The sequence below is a fragment of the Canis lupus genome, chromosome X (assembly GCF_003254725.2).
Source record: "Canis lupus dingo isolate Sandy chromosome X, ASM325472v2, whole genome shotgun sequence".
Classification (NCBI taxonomy): Eukaryota; Metazoa; Chordata; class Mammalia; order Carnivora; family Canidae; genus Canis; species Canis lupus.
Genome location: NC_064281.1, coordinates 11,010,586 through 11,030,118, shown reverse-complemented (window position 1 = coordinate 11,030,118; position 19,533 = coordinate 11,010,586). Strand labels below are relative to the sequence as shown.

The following is a 19,533-nucleotide window of genomic DNA, read 5'->3' as shown; positions in this document are numbered from 1 at the left end:
CATCTCCTTATTTCTCCCACCCTTTATCTGCTGGAAACTACTATTCTATTTCTGTTTCCATGAGTTTGACTTTTGTGGAGTCCACATACAAGTGATAATATACAGTATTTCTCTTTCTGTCTGGTATATTTCACTTAGCTGATACCCTCCACATTCATCCATCTTGTCACAAGTGGCAGCATTTCCTTATTTTTATGGATAGGTAATATTCCATTGTGTATATATAACACACTTTATTTATTCATCTGTCAATAGACACTTAGGTTGTTTCTATATCTTGGCTGTTGTAAATAATGCTGTGAAGAACATGGGAGTGTATATATCTCCCCAATATACTGATTTTGTTTCCTTTGGATATATACCCAGAAGTGAGGTGGCTAGATCATATGGTAGTTCTATTGAGGAACTCTCCTAATGTTTTTCATAGTAGCTGCACCAGTTTTCATTCCCAGCAATACTGTACAAGCTTTCCCTTTTCTTTATATCCTCACCAACATTTATTATCTTTTTGGTAACAATCATTCTATCAGGTGTGAGGTGATATAAAAATAATTCTAATTGAAGTAGTACTGAACAGTATAAAAGTTGTTTTCACTTTTTTCTCCCTCCCTCCATGCCTTTGTTTAGATGTGAGCATCTTATTGAGCATTGGATATCCTCTAAATTTCACTTATGCCCTTTCTACCGGTATCTTATTCTGTTCCTTTCTGCATCCTGCATTAGCCAAACTGCTTTAGGACTACACCTTTGCCTTCCTTGCCTTTTAAACCTCTTTTGTGACTCCTAGGTCCTCCTATATTCTGATTTGAATAGCGCTATTATGATACTTCACCATTCATAAGAAGCATGTTCAGAGCCTTCACAGATCCCCACTTCTGCTAAGAGTAAATGCTTGTTCATGTTTTCTTCTGAGCTGAAGTTTTTGCGTAAGACATGGATATATCCTATATCATGGATGGTTCTTCAACCATCACTGATGTTTTTGGTTTCATTTGATTCCTGTTTTTCATACTTTTTTAACCCCTTCATAAATTATTATATACTGTATAAGATTTAAGACAAATGGAGGTTTGTCAATGAAAACACACATGACCAGCTAGTTTCACACATTAGCCCATGCATCCTTCACCTGTCCTATGGTGTTGTGACAACTGGTCTTTAAATGTTTGCCTGAAGAAAATGACCCTTTATTAGAATTATACAAAGCTTTGATCTAAATCAGCAGGGTTTTGCTTTATTTTTTCCTGTCTTTTTTTTCCTATTTGCATTCATTATTAACTCAAAATTTTGTTTTTATTTGAGGGAAGGACATACATCTCATTCCTCCTTCATATCACTTCCAGGTGCTTACAAATTTATTTAATGGCTGAATGAATTTCTTATACACAGTCTTTCGCAAAGTACCTGGCACAGTGAATCACTCAATAAAAATTTATAGAATGAAGTATGAATATATGAATGAATATGGAATGAAAGTATAGAATGGATCAGTGTACTAAGCGTTTTCAAAGTAGAAATGTTCTGAAAATCAAAACCACAATGAGATACCACCACACACCAGTGAGAATGGGGCAAATTAACAAGGCAGGAAACCACAAATGTTGGAGAGGATGTGGAGAAAAGGGAACCCTCTTACACTGTTGGTGGGAATGGGAACTGGTGCAGCCACTCTGGAAAACTGTGTGGAGGTTCCTCAAAGAGTTAAAAATAGACCTGCCCTACGACCCAGCAATTGCACTGCTGGGGATTTGCCCCAAAGATACAGATGCAGTGAAACGCCGGGACACCTGCACCCCGATGTTTCTAGCAGCAATGTCCACAATAGCCAAACTGTGGAAGGAGCCTTGGTGTCCATCAAAAGATGAATGGATAAAGAAGATGTGGTTTATGTATACAATGGAATATTCCTCAGCCATTAGAAATGACAAATACCCACCATTTGCTTCAACATGGATGGAACTGGAGGGTATTATGCTGAGTGAAATGAGTCAATCGGAGAAGGACAAACATTATATGGTCTCATTCATTTGGGGAATATAAATAATAGTGAAAGGGAATAGAAAGGAAGGGAGAAGAAATGGGTAGGAAATATCAGAAAGGGAGACAGAACATGAAGACTCCTAACTCTGGGAAACGAACTAGGGGTGGTGGAAGGGGAGGAGGGCGGGGGGTGGGGGTGAATGGGTGACAGACACTGAGGGGGGCACTTGACGGGATGAGCACTGGGTGTTATTCTGTATGTTGGCAAATTGAACACCAATAAAAAAATAAATTTATTATTAAAAATGAAAAAGAAATGTTCTGAATACCAGAGTGTTAGAGCAATCTGATTTGTCAGTATAACAGAATTCAGATGGTCCCTGACTTATGACGGTTGACTTGCAATTTTAAACGTTATGTTGGTGTGCAAGTGATACACAAGCTTTACTTGGAATTTTGAATTTGGATCTTTTCCCAGGCCAGTAATATGTGGTACAATCCTCTCTTGTGATGCTGAGCAGGGCAGAGAGCTACAGTTCCCAGCCAGCCACATGATCATGAAGGCAAACAACTGATACACTGACAACCATTCCGTCCTCCTACAACCATTTTGTTTTTCTCATTCAGCACAATATTCACTGAATTACATGATATAGTCAATACTTTATTATAAAAGAGGCCTTGTGTCAAGATGATTTTGCCTAACTGTAGCCTAATGTGTTCTGACCACATTTAAGGTGGACGAGGCTAAGCTAAGATGTTCAGTAGGTAAGGTGTAGTAAATGCATTTTTACCGTATGATATTTTCACCTTATTAGGGTTTATCAGGATGTAACCCTGTCATAATTTGAAGATTGCCTATTTCTCTCTCTCTCTCTTTTAAATTATAAAGCTACTTTTAATACTTTGAGGTGAGCCCCACAGGAAAAAAAAAAAAAAACACTGGGAAGAAGTAACTGTCACATACACCCCAAAAAAGGAGACTGGCTCCCTGGGGAAGGAAGCACAAAAGGGACCTGCCGCAGACTCAGGGCACAGAGAATGCCATCGATGATGCTGGGACCTGTGAACACTGTAGAGAAAACTCAAGCATGGTGGCACTGGCTCTGGGAACACAAGCAAAGGGCAAAAGGATTGGACACGAAGCCACAAAGCTACTTGGGTTCCTCCTTCTTCTGTTTTGCCTTTTTCTGCTTCTACTGCATGATCTCCGAGTCCCTGGGGGTAGAGATGATGGGGCTCTCTGCTTGCGGGCAACAGCAGAAAGCCTGTCATCTCAGCACCTTCCCTTAACTCAGTCGCTCTGTGTTTTCATATTCTTCTAGCGAGTGAGCTTGCACTTTCTGTGGGTCATGGCAACAGCAGAGGCTCCAGCCTGCCTCTGTTGCATCCCCTCATTCTGTCCAGTTGTATATTTTTCTTACTAAGCAGGATTTCTCAACTTCAGCACTGATGACATCTTGGGTCAGATCATTCTTTGTCATGTGCACTGGAAGATGCTGAGCAGCATCCCTGGTCTCTACTCACTAGATGCCAGTAGCTTCCACCACCCATTTTGATAACCAAAAATGTCTCCAGCCATTGCCACGTGTCTGCTGGGGAAGGGGGTTGGTGACAAAACCGCCCCTAGTTGAGAACCACGGCTCTTAAGATCCTTTGCTTCGTTTCCTCCCTTCTCTCCAGCTACATGTTTAATAATGTGTAAATCATTTTTAAACGTCTTTCTGTTCCTCCAGCAGTAGAGTGGACCCTGGCAGATCTCAGTAGTCTAATGCGCATTTGTCATTCCCATCTTGGCTGGAGGAACCGCAGGACTTTATATTTCTAGCAGATATCACTTGCCTATCATTAGCATTTTCAGGCTGCATCTAGCTGTCAGGCTTTGTTATGTTGAAGCTGCTGTTGCCAACTTCAGTAAGCAAGAACAACAAAAAATGCCTTCTGACTTCCCTAACAAATAAGTCCTGTTTGACAGATTGAATTCACATAGATACTGAAGCATTTCATTAATAGATGATGAGCTGTCATTTCTGAACTGTCTTCTTACTCTTCGACGAAAGAAGGGGATTTGCTTCTTAAATGAGGGAACTATTCTTGACTATTGTGTCTCATGAAAGAGAGGCTAATTGGGCAGGGTAGTGGGTAGACAGTTTCCTATTGTGTTAGTCATCATTTACTGTGTAATAAATTACTCCCCAGACTTCCTGGTTTTAAGTAACAAGCATATATAGTCTCAGTTTCTGTGGGGCAGGATTTCAGGAGCAGCTGAGCCTGGAGGTTCTGGTTCAGGGTCTCTCCCAAGGTTGCAGTCAAGATGTCAGCTGTGGCCATAGGCAGAGGAAGTTTTGATTGAAGCTGGGCAGGGAAATCTGTTGCATCACATGGCTGCTGGCAGGTAGGGCTAGCAGATTTTGGAAAACAAACAAACAATAAATACCCCAAGGTGCCCAGTTAAATTTGAATTTCAGACAAATAACAGATAATTTTGCAATGTAAGTCTGCAGGATTTGGGACATACTTTTACTATTATTCATTGTTTATCAGAAATCCAAATTTAATTGGCATTCTTTTGGAATCTAGCACCCTGATTGGCAGTAGGTCTTAGTTCTTTGCCATGTGGGGTTCTCCAGAGGGCTGTTTCAGTATCCTTATGGCATGGTAGCCAGCTTCTCTGAGAATACCTACCTGACAGGGAGGTTAAAACTGCATTGTCTTTTTTGATACAGTCTCAGAAGTCACAGGTCATCATTTCTGCCAATTTCTATTGGTCACATAGACCAATTCTCATTCAATGTAGGGGATTACACAATGGTATGATCATAGAGTACCATCTTGGAAGCTGATTCCCACATCTGTATTGTGGGATTTGAGGGCTGCTGATAAGATCTCCCTCACTCTCCAAATATTACCTATTTGTAGAAGGCAGACTTCTAAGGCAATCCCTAATGAGTTATATCCATGTAGAATATGTTCTCCTTGAATGTGAGCAGAGCCTGGGACTTGCTTCTAGCCAACATAATAAGACAAAGGTGATAAGATGTCACTCCCTCAATTAGGTGATATTATATGGCAAAGGTAATAGGATTTCATTTTCATAATTCTTTTACATTATATGAGCCTCTTTTAGCCTACTAGAGTGAAATACTCTCCCTTGCTGACCTTGAAGGAGCTGTCATGTTGAGAGAACGGCTAGGTCTGTATGTGACATGATGGGTAGACTCTAGGAGTAGAGAGTGGCCCTTAGTTCAACAAGAAAGAGGGGATCTCCATTCTACAGTGTCAGGGAACTAAATTCAGCCAACAATCATGTGAGCTTGGGAGAGGACCTTGAGACTCTCAAAAGGAATGCAGCCCTGGTGACACCTTGATTGTACCTTTGTGAGACCCTGAAGTAGAGGACCGAGTTAATGTATACCCAGAGTTGTGATGCACAGAAACTGTGAGAGAATTAGTGTGTGTTGTTTTAAGCATCTAAGTTTTTGGTCATTTGTTACAAAGCAATAGATAACTAGTTCACCCTTCTATCTTTCTCACTGTATTGGGGCTGATATTCTCCCCTTGGGAGAGTATTATTAAATCTTACTACCTTCTCATGTCCTCCATTAAAATTTGTGCACTTTCACAATGTGCCTAAAAAGATATATAAAGCCAATTTGCAAAACTTGACCCAACAAGTAGTTGTAATTAAATGTGGAGAGTTGCTAAGAGAGGTGAACAACAGGAGACTTTGACTACATAGCAGGATAAGCTAAAATAGTCTAGGAATTCAGGAAAGCAAGAACACTTGCTTCACTTGCTTCTGGAGAAAGTGATATTGAAAGTTGGAAGAGCAAGAGTTATTTAGGCAAAAAAGGAGAGATGCAGAGTATGAAGGCAGAGAACTTTTTAAAAGTGTCAACTGTTGTAGTATTAACAGAAAGAGTGCATAAATCCTAAGTGTGCAGATTGACAAATTTTCACAAAGCAAAGCCCCGTGTAACTATTGCTCAGATCAAGAAACAGTATTACCTGCCTACCAGAAGCCTACCTATGTCCGATTCCAGAGAGGAGCTTGCCTTTCTCCTCTGCAAGGGTCACCCTGTCCTAACTTATAACATCATAGTTTGATTTTGACTATTTTTATACTTCATATACTTGGACTAATATAGTACATGCTCTCTGTACCTGGCTTTCCTCTCCAGTGTTATGTTTGTGAGATCCATTCATGTTGTTGCATCTAGCTGTAGTTACTTTTGTCTCATGGCTGCATAGTATTGCCTTTAAGAGGATACCATGTTTATTCCTGTTCGTGTGGATGATCTGGGTTGTTTCCCATTTGGAACTCTTGTATATAATGCAGCTATGAACATCTTTATCCATGGTTTTTGTGAACAATAGCATATGTTGAGTAGATACCTAGGAGTGGAACAGTGATGGGATGAAGGCACTAGATAGACATTTGAAATCAACAAGTGAGGCATCTAATGTGGCTTATAGGAAATCAAGCAATCTAGCATCAGTCTACCTTTCCAAGCTTTGTTTAGACCACTCTCTGAAATACAAGAGAGTGGTCTAAACAGATGCCAGAAAGGTAGATCAGTTCTAGATTGCTCACTGACCTGCAAGCCATGTTTAAGTTTGGACTTTATCCTGAGGGATCATTAAAAGGTTAAAGTGAGTGAAAGATAAAATTCATTTTTTTTCAATCCTTAAACATTTATTTAACTCTAATTACTTGCTAAACACAATGCCAGACACTGTAGTAACACCAAAAATACCAAAATATAGTTCATATTTTCTGGCTACAATTTGAAGAATGAATTAAAAGGAAGCAAGCCTGATGTATGGAGACAGATTGACTGCTATTTCAGTAGTTCTGAACCACAGAAATATTTGATCTTATAAGGGTTTATTGACTCTGGTATTCGATGTTTTCTGAAGTGAAGGACCTTGCATTGAATCATTGTTTTTTCCTGGATCAGCCAGAGGACTTAACTGGCATTTTTCACAGAACTGAGGAGGCTGGAGGAGCTGCTGGTTTGCTTTTGCTGGCTATCAGGCACTCCTGTAGTATTTGCATACTCTGCAAGTGCTACTGTAAAGAAAACAAGAAAAGCCTGAGGGCCACTGTCCTAATGGGGCTTTTGACCATAGTAATATTGCTGGCTAGGGCAGGAAGCATGATTCCAACACTTACTTACTTACTTTATTTATTTGAGAGGGAGAGAGAGAGAGCGTGTGCTTGGCAGGGAGGGGCAGAGGGAGAGAAACTTCAAGCAGACTCCCTGGCAAGTGCAGAGCCCAACACAGGGCTTGATCCCATAACCCTGAGATCATGACCCGAGCTGAAATCAAGAGTCAGACTCTTAACTGATTGAACTCCCCCAGGTGCCCCTGATTCCAGCACTTTAATGTTAGAAATGCAAGCTCATACTTGGACCAAGAGGGCATCCTTGATACTCTCTATAGACACGTGTAGTCAACACACCTTCCTCCATACACTGTGATGCTTCTGTCCAGAATGGCCCTTTCCCCATGTCATGACTAGGCTTCCCCCATCACGCTCTCTTTATTCATCCCCACTGAGGTTAACTATCACATCTATACTGTGCACATGTTCATAGTGTCCCCTTGTTCACTCTCTTTATAAAAGCTCTCTAAATAGGTATGTGGTCATCCTCTCCAGCAAGGATTGTACCCGTCTGAGACCTGTTTCATGTTTATTTTTCATATATCCACCATCCACCTTCCACCTCCACTGTTTCCCAGCCCCTCATAATCTTTCTCACCACTCTCTATCCATTTACTAAATCATTTACCAAATGGTCTACCTCAGAAAACTCTCTAATGACCAGTTTTTTTTTTTCTTTCCACACCTACTACTGACCTTCTACCTGTTTCAGGCACTTTGCATCTCTTGAATGACCCTAACTGAATGACTCCTATTGACCTCCTTGCTCACTCTCCCTACCCTACTTCATTTTTTTTCATATGTCCAGGAAGTAGTGGCTTTTTGATACTGTTATTCCAGCTACAATTAGGGTTCTTTACAGTAGCATTTGCAGAGTACACGACTACTACAGGAGTGCCTGATAGCCAACAAAAATAAACTAAAAGCTCCTCCAGCCTCCTCAGTTCTTCTGTGAAAAACGCCGGTTAAGTCCTCTGGCTGATCCAGGAAAAAACAGTGATTCATTGCAAGGTCCTTCACTTCAGAAAACATCGAATACCAGAGTCAATAAACCAATTAGAGCTGCTGAGACTGTTGCTGTTCATTCTACAAAACCTATGATCACTGATCTGGAAAATGATGAGATGCATGGGCCCAGGATAGACCCACTTTCCTTGGGGCTGGTCAAAAGAGACAGTTGTTTCTTAGCCCTCTAAAAGCTCAGTCTTATTTAAATACCTCCCTCCTTCAGGCAGTGATCCTACTTCTGTACTCACCTGATATGTCAGTGTATCTGTGTCTTTCTTCCCTCTTAAGATTGTGGTGCTTTGAGCCCAGGGATGAATTTTACTTTGCTCTGAAGCCTGTGCCTTTAGTAAATGCTCAGTGTTTGTGGAATGGATGGATGAATTTAGCAGTTATGAGAAACAACACATTCTCTTATTATATAGCTTAAAGCCACTCTTTGCATCCCATCAGTTTTGTGGAGAGGGGGGACAGATTTCCCACTGCAAAGGTCAGATAGATGTAAGACTGATTGAAATACATGGCATTGTCATTTGGCACTGAACACCCAGCAAGGTTCTTCTTGTTTCTCCTACTCCCTATGGCCCTTTTGGGAGACCTTCCAACTCTCTGAGGCTCCCTGTGACCTTCTTTATGTGAGAAGCCAGGAGAGGGGAATCTCATATAAGATCTAACTTGGGCTTCATATTTATAAAGCAATATCCCACATCCTATTTTATTGGAAGCTATGGACATGCTATTAATAAGAGAAAAAAGTCATCATGGGAGTGAGGAACTCTGTCATAGAAGCATATAAAAAATGAACACTATCCAGCTGCCTGAATTTTAATCTGTTCTCTGATTCCAGATGTAGCTATAATAAGACACAAGACTACTTTACCTTGGTTTCTTTTTCCCCCCTTCTGTTCCTCTTCTGTATCTCATGCTTTCTCTTATGCACCCCTTTTGTCTCAGTATTGGGGCAACAGTAAGAATATGCTTTTAATGAAATACCTTTTTTTGGACTTAATGGTTTTTGTAGTTCATGAGGGTAGGAACATCACCTTTCAGAGGAGCAACATCTACCTAACTACATTGATAGAGCTCTTCTTAGGTTGAGATGAAAGGTGCCCCTGACTTTCTGCTTGAAGAGCCTTGACCTCACAGAGGAGCCATACCCCTTGTGGTAATAAGCTTATGGCCCATCGGGAGAGAGCAGTATAACCTTCCCAGTGTCCCACATTAGTTCTGCACAGTTAATTCCAATAATTCACAACAAGCCCTCACACTCTTAGGGAAAGACATCCCATTCTCTAGCTATGGTAACAATCAAACCCCCAAACAAGAATGAAAGCGGTGTTATCTGTCTTATCTGAAAGCCAGCCAATCAATGTCAGTCTCCCACTTTGACAATCATCTAATGGGAAGCTGCTGACTTTGAACATGTTTCCAAGACTGACCACTCCAATCTCTTTGACAGTATAACCTCAAAGCAAATCCATCCCCTAAATCAGCAGTTTGTTTTGTTCAGACAGTGTGCCTAGCGAGCAAAACTCTCTCTTCCTTACGTAAGAAATAAATTCAGGCTTTTGATTTCAGAAATCGTGTCATGGTCTTATTCTTTGTCAGTTTTCCATTACTTCTTGATGTCTGCATATGCCAGCATTACAGAGTTCAATCATCTTTGCTATATGTAATATATCACCTGAAGATGATGGTTGTGGAACATAAAGGTGTATCCATGCTATATATATGATGCTGAGTCTTATAGTTCTTGAGCATAAATAAAGGTACATTTTACATAGTCACAGGTTAAGAGAGAGACTGTGACTAAGGGAATTGGATAAGCATTTCATTTATCTAAAATTTAAACTCTTTTTGTTTTTGTAGTTTGAGTTTTTGGATTGTAGGTTAGACAGTTGAGTTTTCAAATTCATGGTCCTTGGGCCTAATTTAGCATGTGAATGTGCTCTTAAAAATACTTGAAGCAACATTTAGAGAGTCTAGAAATTTCACATTTCATTCTAAATTTCCATATTTTCTTGAAAAACAATGCTCAATTTGGGCATTCCTGGGCCTCCGTTGCTGCCTTGCAGTACTCAGTAGTGATGAAGTAGCTGCTGGTGCTACCTGTAAAATGGGCGCAGGCTCCCTTCTTTATTACAGTGTCAGGACTCTCTGTCACTGCCCAGCAGGGAAGAAGATCGTCAGTTCCCTGTATCATCTCTATCTTGTTCATCTTACCATAGGCACCTATTCCTCTGCACAGAATTCTCTGTCATTTAGTGTTTGTGAAAATTGCATTATAGCTTTGGAGAGTGAGCATTACAGTTCATGTATAGGCTTTTAAATTTGACCCCTTTGACCAATTTTTAAAAGTTAGCTTGTATTAAAAGCCCTTTTCCCTCAGTGGTGTGGCATCTTGATTTCAGATTCTTTCAAGGATGTAAATTTAAGTATTTGTACCTCATGATTTTGGGGGCTTTTGTCTTTTCTCCTCATCTCTTCCATTAATAGCATATTCTTTCTTCCTTAAAACAATTTCATCCCCTGTGTTTAGCTGCTATGGTATATTATAAAAATGGCCACAAATTATTCTTTTTCTTTTTTAAAAAATTTAATTTATTTTTTATTTGAGAGGGCATGAGGGAGAGAGCAGAGGGAGAGGGAGAAGCAGGGGTGGTGGGGCTCAATCCCAGGACACCGGGATCATGAACTGAGCTGAAGGCAGATGCTTAACCAACTGAGCCATCCAGGTGCCCCTGTTCTAATTTTTTCTATCCATGATCTGTGAGAGGGTTCTCCCACACTGACTCTGAGCTGGCCTTGTGACTTCCTTTGGCCAATGGGACATTAACAAACATGATGCAAGTAAAGGTTTGGAAAAAGTTTGTACATTGGAGCTTGCTCCCTTGCTGAGCTTCAGAACTGTGACCACCATCATGTGAATGAGTCCAGGTTGGCTCACTAACACAGATGATGAGAGATACATGGCTAAGTCATCCTTATCACTCCAGCTCATATTCATCTAACTGCTAGACACATGAGAGAGCTCACCCTAGACCATCCAGCCCCAGTCAAGCTGGCCCAAACCAGAAGAATCATTTAGCTGACCCACTCAATTGTGAGAAATGATAAATTTTTTGTTATAACAATTTTTTGTTTTAAGTTGCCAAGTTTGGGGTTAATTATATAGCAAAAATTAACAGATACAACCTAGATTAATGAATATTCTATTACCAAAAAAGACCCACATTTAAAAAAAAATGTCAATATCATGAAAGAAAAGAAAGACCAAAAAACTATTCAAGATTGGAGGATAGCAAAGAAGCATGAAAATCAAATGTAATATGTCATATTAGATTAGATCTTGGACTGTGTGGGGGAAATGCTCTAAGAGACATCGCTGGGACAATCAAAAAATTGGAATGTGGGCTGTGGAATAGATAATAGTATTATCTTGAATTTGATAATTATATTGTGGTTATGTAAGAAAATATCCTTGCTCTTGGGAAATACACACTGAAGTGTTCTGCGATAAAGTGGCATGATTTTTATAACCTACTCAGAGAAAAATACTAATAATGATATTCTATCTCAGAGGACAGATGATAATAATAATAATGTGCATGTGAGAGAGAGTGAGAGAGCAACTGTAGCAAATATTAAAAAGTTACCAGTCTGAGTAAAGTTATATGGGGGTTCTTTACACTATTTTTGTATCTTTAAGTTTTAAAACATTTCAAAAAAGATAAAAAGGAAAACTCAACAATAAGGAAATAAAAAATTAACTGATATAGCTTCTTTCAGAAACTTCCTAACAACATTATCTTAATACATTTGTTTTGGGCAAAAGGCAAGATACTTATTTATGTAGACGTCAGACCTTGGGGCTTATGGTTGAAATGGGACATGGGGAATAATGTTCATTTTATGCTAGATAGGGAAAAGAAAATCTGGATTTTTGTCTTGGTTCTGCAATAACTATCCTTACATTTTCAAGCAAGTTATTCAGTGTTCTTGGCCCCAATCTTCTTCCTAGATTAAAAGGAAAGGTAATTTGTTAAGGTTCCTACTGATGCTAGCATTTATAAAATATTTATAAAACGAAGCCACATGTGTTGATCAGTGACTTCTAGTGTTGTCATCTTAGCGACTTTTTGTTATTATGTGATAATTACATATGACATATATTTGTGGTTATAGGTAGGTGCCTCGTTAAACATCTGGATGTATAGTGAGCGCAGGCTTGAGTTATTATGTGGTTGCCCCTGCAGAAGCTAGGTTGTCTGGGATAATATTAGCTGAGAAAGATTTTTACATGATCATGGTGTTGGAAATTTCCACTGGTGGTCAGGGTAATTGATACAGATTATATGGATTGGGATTGGTAAGGATCAACCCCTTCCCCATACACATACATACATATAACCATAGCTCCCCAAGATGACACAGGAAAGAAGAATTATAATGACAGAAATGACAGGGTGGCATATGGAATAGAAAGACACATTATAATCTGGAAGACATGTAGTTGATTGCCCATAGGGAAGACTTGTATTTTTAGCAGCACTAAAACTTAGCCCAAATAAGAAGGCCTATGTCACTGTGGAAAAATGTCCTGGACCCTTTTGTTATTGTCAGGGATTTGGGGCGTATAACACAAAATGGCATTTTTAAGACAAGTGGTAGATATCTCTGGTTCTTGGTACCCTCCAGCCTTATTCTACCCTCACCATCTCTCCTCCCTCTCTATTCTCCCTCCCTGCTCCTTTTAACTCTTTTTCCCCCTTCCAAAGGCTGGTGGCACTCATGAGTAATGTTTAAACACGTTGGAAGTCTCTCAGGGGAAGGATGCTATTTTTAAAAACTTTTTTCATTGATGTAAGTGTACAGCTTAATGAATTTTCACAAACTGAATCTACTCTGGAACCAGCACCTCTCTTCTTCCAAAAGAGAATGCCACCTGCCTCCCACAAGCCATTCTCACATCTATTCCCATTCAATTGCATCTTCCAAGGGTAGCCATCATTCTGACTTCTTTAAAAAAATTTTTTAAAGATTTTATTTATTTATTCATGACAGACACAGAGAGAGAGAGAGAGAGAGAGAGAGAGAGGCAGAGACACAGGCAGAGGGAGAAGCAGGCTCCATGCAGGGAGCCTGACGTGGGACTCGATCCCAGGTCCCCAGGATCATACCCGGGGCTGAAGGTGGCACCAAACCGCTGGGCCATTGGGGCTGCCCCATCATTCTGAGTTCTAATGGGACAGATGAAATTTGTCTGTTTGGAACTTTATATAAATGAAATTGCACAGTAGGTATTCTCTTGTATCTTTTGCTTAATATCTGTGAGATACACCCATACTGGTGCACGTGGCTGTAGTTGTTCATTTTCATGGCCTTGTACTATACTATTTATTGCATGTAAGATATATAAGAGTCTATTTGCCCATTCTATTCTTAGTGGGCATATGTAATATTGTTCCATTTTAGCTATTATGAGTAGTGTTTCTTTGATCATTCTGGTACTTAACTTTGGGTAAATATGTATATGCATTGGGTATAAACCTGGCAGTGGAATTGCTGGGACATAAGGGATGCATGTATTCAGCTTCTGTAGATGCACTCAGCTTCTGTAGATGCTGTGAGGGCACTATTTTACAAGTGCCTTTTATAGGCCAAGAACTTGCCCTACCATCTCGATGAGTCTTCACAAAATCCTTTCAGGATCTTATTATTGAGCTTATGCTGTTGCCGAAGACACTGAGGTTAAATAAATTGTGCAAGGTCCATTATTGTTTGGGCTGGAGCAGAGATTAAAACCCAGCCTGACTTAAAAAAAAAACAAAACAAAAAACAAACAAAAAAACAAAAAACAGCCTGACTTGACTTCAAAGCCTTTTTTTTTTTTTTTTTTTTAATAATGCCTTCCCATAAGCTTCTGATCTCTGATTTAGAACCATGCTGGACTATTTTCATATGATTTAAGGATAAATGGCAGTGGCTTTCCAAGCAATGCTGTCTGTTTTATTGGTAATATTTCTAGCTATAAAAACCTTTGATGCATGTATTGCATGGAAATGCTAGCAAAATGAAAGGATGCAAAATGTTGTAAACCTGTGTTCTCTCTCTGTTCTGTGGTAAGGAAGAGATGGCTACCTATTCCCCAAAGGTTTGAACTGCTTTTTCATAGTGTGGAGTTGTTGCTGGCAAACCAGGAACTACATTTCATATCTTATTTGTATCTAGTGGGACCATATGACAGGTTCTGTTCTCACCACAGGAATGTGAATGATAGTGATGTGTGTCCTCTCTAGGGATAAGTAGTTGAAAGCAGGTGTTCCTACTTCTCTATCTTTTTTCTGCATGACAGACAAATACAGAGGATCCAGCATGGGCCTTTGAGCCCATGGTGATGCCTGAGCCATAAGGGAGTGTGGGATCCAGATCAACTGAAAGAGAGGAGAGCTACCTGCCAATCAGAAATGCCCATTTGGAGGTGGGTGGTACCTGGGTGGCTCCTTTGATTAAGCGTCTGCCTTCGGCTCAAATCATGATCCCAGGGTCCTGGGATTGAGCTCCGCATCAGGCTTCCTGCTCCGTGGGGAGTCTGCTTCTCCCTCTCCCCCCACTCATGTGTACATGGACTTTGCATGAGTGAATAATAAAGTTTTACTGTGTTAAGCTTCTGAGATTTGGGGTCTTATTTGTTACGACAGCTAGCATTACTTTAATATATCAGAGAAGTCTTCATGTTTATCCCACCACTTCCTTCTGCTTTCATCATTTGCATTCTGGTACTTCTTCCACAGCTGATAGATACCTTGAAGAGTTATCCCTACCTCTCCTTACTGGCCAGGATCATAGGAATTAAATGCTCTGCTTTGCAGGGTTTTGATCCTATTATCTTTGTGAATCATCTTCAGTCCTATTATTTATTGCATGTACTGTGACAGTGTTATGTAATTTTATGTAATTCAGCCTTTGAACTTCTTTGTTCTTTGTGAAGGAAGCCATTATGGAAAGAAGAAAAGGCTTTTTTTCATGGCAACAATGGAAAATTTAGTGGAACCTCTTTTTATATATAACCATGTATTTGTACAACTCTTTTATGCTTTTCAAACTCCAGCCCACACAGAAGCTTTGTGACATAGGACAGGCAGCTTTTATTATCTACATTGGGCAGTTGAAGAAAATGAAGTGCACAGAGGTTCAGTCACGCTGGACTAGAAGCCAGACTTGTGACTCCAGTCCACTGTCCTTTTGCCTCCTGTCTGATGCCCGGTGTCTGTGTCAGGAGTCTGTTTCAGGAGTCAGGAAATGATCACAGCATCCACTAACCACATGATGACAGGCTATTACATTTGAGATTCTTCAGTGTAGGTCTGAGGAATCAGTAATTTAAAGAAATCAGTGATTTCTCAAGAATTTCTTTAAAGTTGGTGTCTTGTGTGCTCAATTTACATGTTCATTCCCAAAGCTTTATTAGCCTATCATGGGGCTATGATGTACAGCTGTGTAGACTGAACACTATATAACTCTATCTGCCAGCTCATATGCTCATATAATGCAAATGCCACAAGGCCCACGTAAGGGTTTGGTGCATTCTAAGCACGGGTCTGAGTCCTGTATCTTTAGGTGTAAGCACTTCCTCTTTCCCTCCACTTCAAGACTATGAAACTAGCAAGTTTCCCAAATTCTTATGCCCATCATCTCTTCCTACCCACCCATTTTCCTATTTCCAGATTCACTCTGGCTGCTTGCCATAAAGTCTTATGCAAATGTTCCTTCCTTGGTTTGCCCCCTACCAAGATTTGTCTTTCTTTTTCTGCCTACTTCTCCTCTTTGTAGGTACCTTTTCTTTCCAAGGCTTCCTCATCCTCACCTTTCATATGAGTTTCAAGATGATTGACCAAACCATGGAGGTCTTGATTCTTAGGACCCCTCCCATGAGGTACAGTCCCATCATTGTTTGTCTGGCCTGTACCCCTCAAGTGGAATGCATTCCCTAATCCTACTCACTCTTCTAAGCCCTTCTTGAGCTTTCTACATTCAGGGTTATTCCAGCCTTTCTGATATTCCTGTCCTCTAAACATTGTCATGGGATGTCATGGAAGAGTTCTGTAGTGGGAATCAGAAGCCCTGGGTTCTGTCGATGACACTTACATGGATTCTATGGCCCTGGGCAAGTAAGTCACTTAGCTCTTCTAAATCTGTTTCCATTTCTAAAAAATGAGGGTGTTTGGCTAATGACCTCAAAGTTCCTTTCCAGACAGCAATTCTCTAAATTTATGCTTGATTTAAACTGACGGGATCCAACCAAATTTTGGGCACATGCCCTATGTAGTTTTCCCATAAACACAAGCATATTCAGAAAGTCTTGGTCTATTTCCTGGAAGTAAGTACCTAAGGTTCCAAATCAGCTTTTGGGGAAATAATTAAGTCATGCATTTATTCCTTCATTAGCATATGTTTACTGATTGTATTAGTTATCTATTGCTACACAACAAATTGCCTTAAAACTTAGTGGCTTAATACAACAAACATTTATTATTGCATAGTTTCTGTGGGTTGGAACTCTGCTCATGGCTTAGCTGGTTCCCCTGGCTCAGAGTCTCTTACAAGACTGAAATCAAAGTGTTGGCCAGGACTGTAATCAACTCAAGGCTCAACTGGTGGAGGATTTGTTTCCAAGCTCATTTATATGACTGTTGGCAGGATTCAGTTCCTCATAGGCCTCATAGGTCTGAGGGCCTCAGTTCCTTGCTGGTTGTTGGCCAGAGTACTCCCTCAATTCCTTGCCACATAGACCTCTCCATAGGGCATTTTAAAACATGGCAGCTTGCTCCTTCAGAGCAAGCAAGCAATAAGACCCAGGAAGAGCGAGACAGAAGTCACAGTCTTTTGTGACCTGATCTTGAAAGTGACATCCCGTCACTTTTGCCTTATTCTCTTTATTAGTAGAGGCCAACAAATAGCCATCTGCTTTTTCCACGGAGTTGTGAGCTAATTGAAAAATCAGAAAAATAGGTGAGGCAGATAAGAGACTCAAAATGCCAACACCTCTTACTTAACACTGGTTTTCTGTTAATGAAATCAGATGTTCTGCACAAAAATGTTAAAGGAGCTCTTTTACAATTATTTTAAATGGGGAAAAATACAATTACAAATCAATCCAAAACCCCCAGCCAAAACCCAAACACATTAGAATGTCCATATTTAAGGAACAAACTCATATCATGAGATAAAATGCTTAAAATATTGTTTTGTTGACACCAAATAATTAATATGGTTGTTAACAAGCAGTTGCTTTGTCCACAGCCATGTCTTTCTTAGTGCCAGCAATATTCTAGCTATAAATCCCCTTTGTTGACACTCTGGAGCACTTCAAAATATCTATGTGTCCTTCTGATCCATCTAAACTTGATTTATTCTAAATGCCAATTGTATTAGGAGTGAAACTTGAGATGTTTCCCGCACACTCTTTTCTTTAAAAGTTTGTATTGATTTTTAAGGCATAAATGTAATTTTTTAATAAAACCCTCATTCCCCTGAAAAGTACTTAGGTGAAGTTTGGATATTAAAAGGCAAGAGACATTTCCCTGAGGAAACATTAACTGAAGACACATTCTGTGTGGTATACGTGTGTTACTTTTAGTGTAAATAGTACTAATATTGGAAAATGTGATTTATTATCTGTGGGCGAGCAGGCTCTAAAATTCTGTGCTCTAGAATTAGTCAGACTTGTCTGTTGAGTCACAGATCGTGCTGAAGAACTGTGGGCTTTCCCTGAAGGGAATTGTTGAAAACATTTCCTCCATGGCAAACATTTCCATTATGTTGAAGATATATGGCAAGACCAGAGCACAACATGCAATTTTGGAGGATTGGCCATCTCCCAAAAGAGAGGAAGCCGGGGGACAGGGGTGCAGGGCAGGAAAACACCTTTAAACTCTGCAATCAGATTCAGTTATTTTTCATGACCACGTCCAGAGAGGGGCAAAAGGGAGCCAGAAGGAATACCCTAGTGAGGTCCCTCCACACATAAAGAAACCACCAAGTTTGGGAAACCAGACTCTTTCTACAAACCCTGTGTTGTAGGTTCTGACAGTTTCCATGCACGAGCCTCACAAGGGGGTTGCAGATCAGGTGCTGCTCTTGTTATTGCCTTCGTAGGCGAGGAAACTGAGAATTTAAGAGAGTAAGCAACACATCAAAGAAACAGGAATGGAAGGAACAGACAGTGACACACTTGAGACTTGAACCCAGGCCTATCCAGTGCTGAAGCCCGTATTTTCAACCAGAGTGATAATACCTTACCATTTTATTTAACTCTTGATTGTAACCGGAAATGAAATGTCACTGAATTTTTAGGTGGTGACATGTTGAATTTTGATGAATTTTAACTGCTAAAAAATTTTATCCACATTTGGAGGGTTCGTTTCCATCTTTGTCCAGACTAGAGGTTCCCCTTTACTTAAGTTAACTTCAGCAGTAGATGGATCTTGTCGGGTTTCGACCAGCATATTTAATTTCAAAACTTTAGAGATCATCCCTCTTTCATCCCCCTCCTGTCTCTTCTGTGCTCTGTAGCCAGAATTATATTCTGAAATGCAAAATCAATTCTGTCTCTTCCCTGTTTAAAACCTTGTAATGGTGTGTCATTACTTAGAAGAGAAATCCCAAGATCCTTTAAGCAGGCATGTGACTTTATCTTTTCATCCCAGCTTTTCTTTCCAGCCTCATTTCTCATTCCCATTCCAGAATAAGATCCAAGCATTTTAAACTATCTGCAGCTGGTATAGTTTCTCTGTGAAGAAGGACGTGAAATGCTAAGAGTTTTGACTGAATGATTTCATAAAAATGTAACCATAGAATCAGAGATGTCCAAAAGGCCTCAAATGCATTTCCAGCTGTTCCTCCTCGACCATTTGAAGTACCCCTTAATATGAGTTGTTGTTAAGACTGTTTCTTAAAAGGGATACCTGGGTGGCTCAGTCGGTGAAGTGTCTACCTTTAGCTCAAGTCATGATGTCAGAGTCCTGGGATGGAGCCCCATGTCAGGTTCCTGCTGAGCAGGGAGTCTGCCTCTCTCTCTCCCTCTCCCTCTTGCCTTCCCTCTGCTCATGCTCACTCTTTCTCTCAAATAAATAAATGAAATTTTTATTTAAAAAAAAAAGACTGCTTTCTTTAAAAATCCAGAGTCCCCATTATAAGTCTCCAGGCTTTTATTGGGTTCAGAGGCAATCAGAAGCTTTCAGCAAAATAGTGGGTTGTGTGTTTGTGCGAGTAGGTAGGAAAGGGGACCGTTGAGCAGGATTCTGAACAACTTGTAAGGGAAAGAAGCTTGGGAGGTAAAAAGGCTGGAATAAAAAAAAGTCATCTCCTCATAGGGC

General features: G+C 40.1%; 1 protein-coding gene and 1 pseudogene across 2 annotated transcripts in view; one reads left to right on the top strand and one right to left on the bottom strand.

Moving 5' to 3' along the window:
• FANCB (FA complementation group B) overlaps positions 1-19,533 on the top strand; it is a 462,529-nt gene that overhangs the window by 86,609 nt on the left and 356,387 nt on the right. Inside the window, exon 13 of one of the 2 annotated variants that reach the window (XR_004812878.2) lies at positions 14,511-14,801. The exons of the other annotated variant lie outside the window; for it this stretch is intronic. The gene's annotated coding sequence lies outside the window, so the exon portion shown is untranslated. Of the gene's footprint in view, positions 1-14,510; positions 14,802-19,533 lie in introns of those variants that run through there. 2 annotated transcript variants of the gene reach the window in all.
• Positions 3,135-3,334, bottom strand: LOC112653119 (small EDRK-rich factor 2-like; annotated as a pseudogene).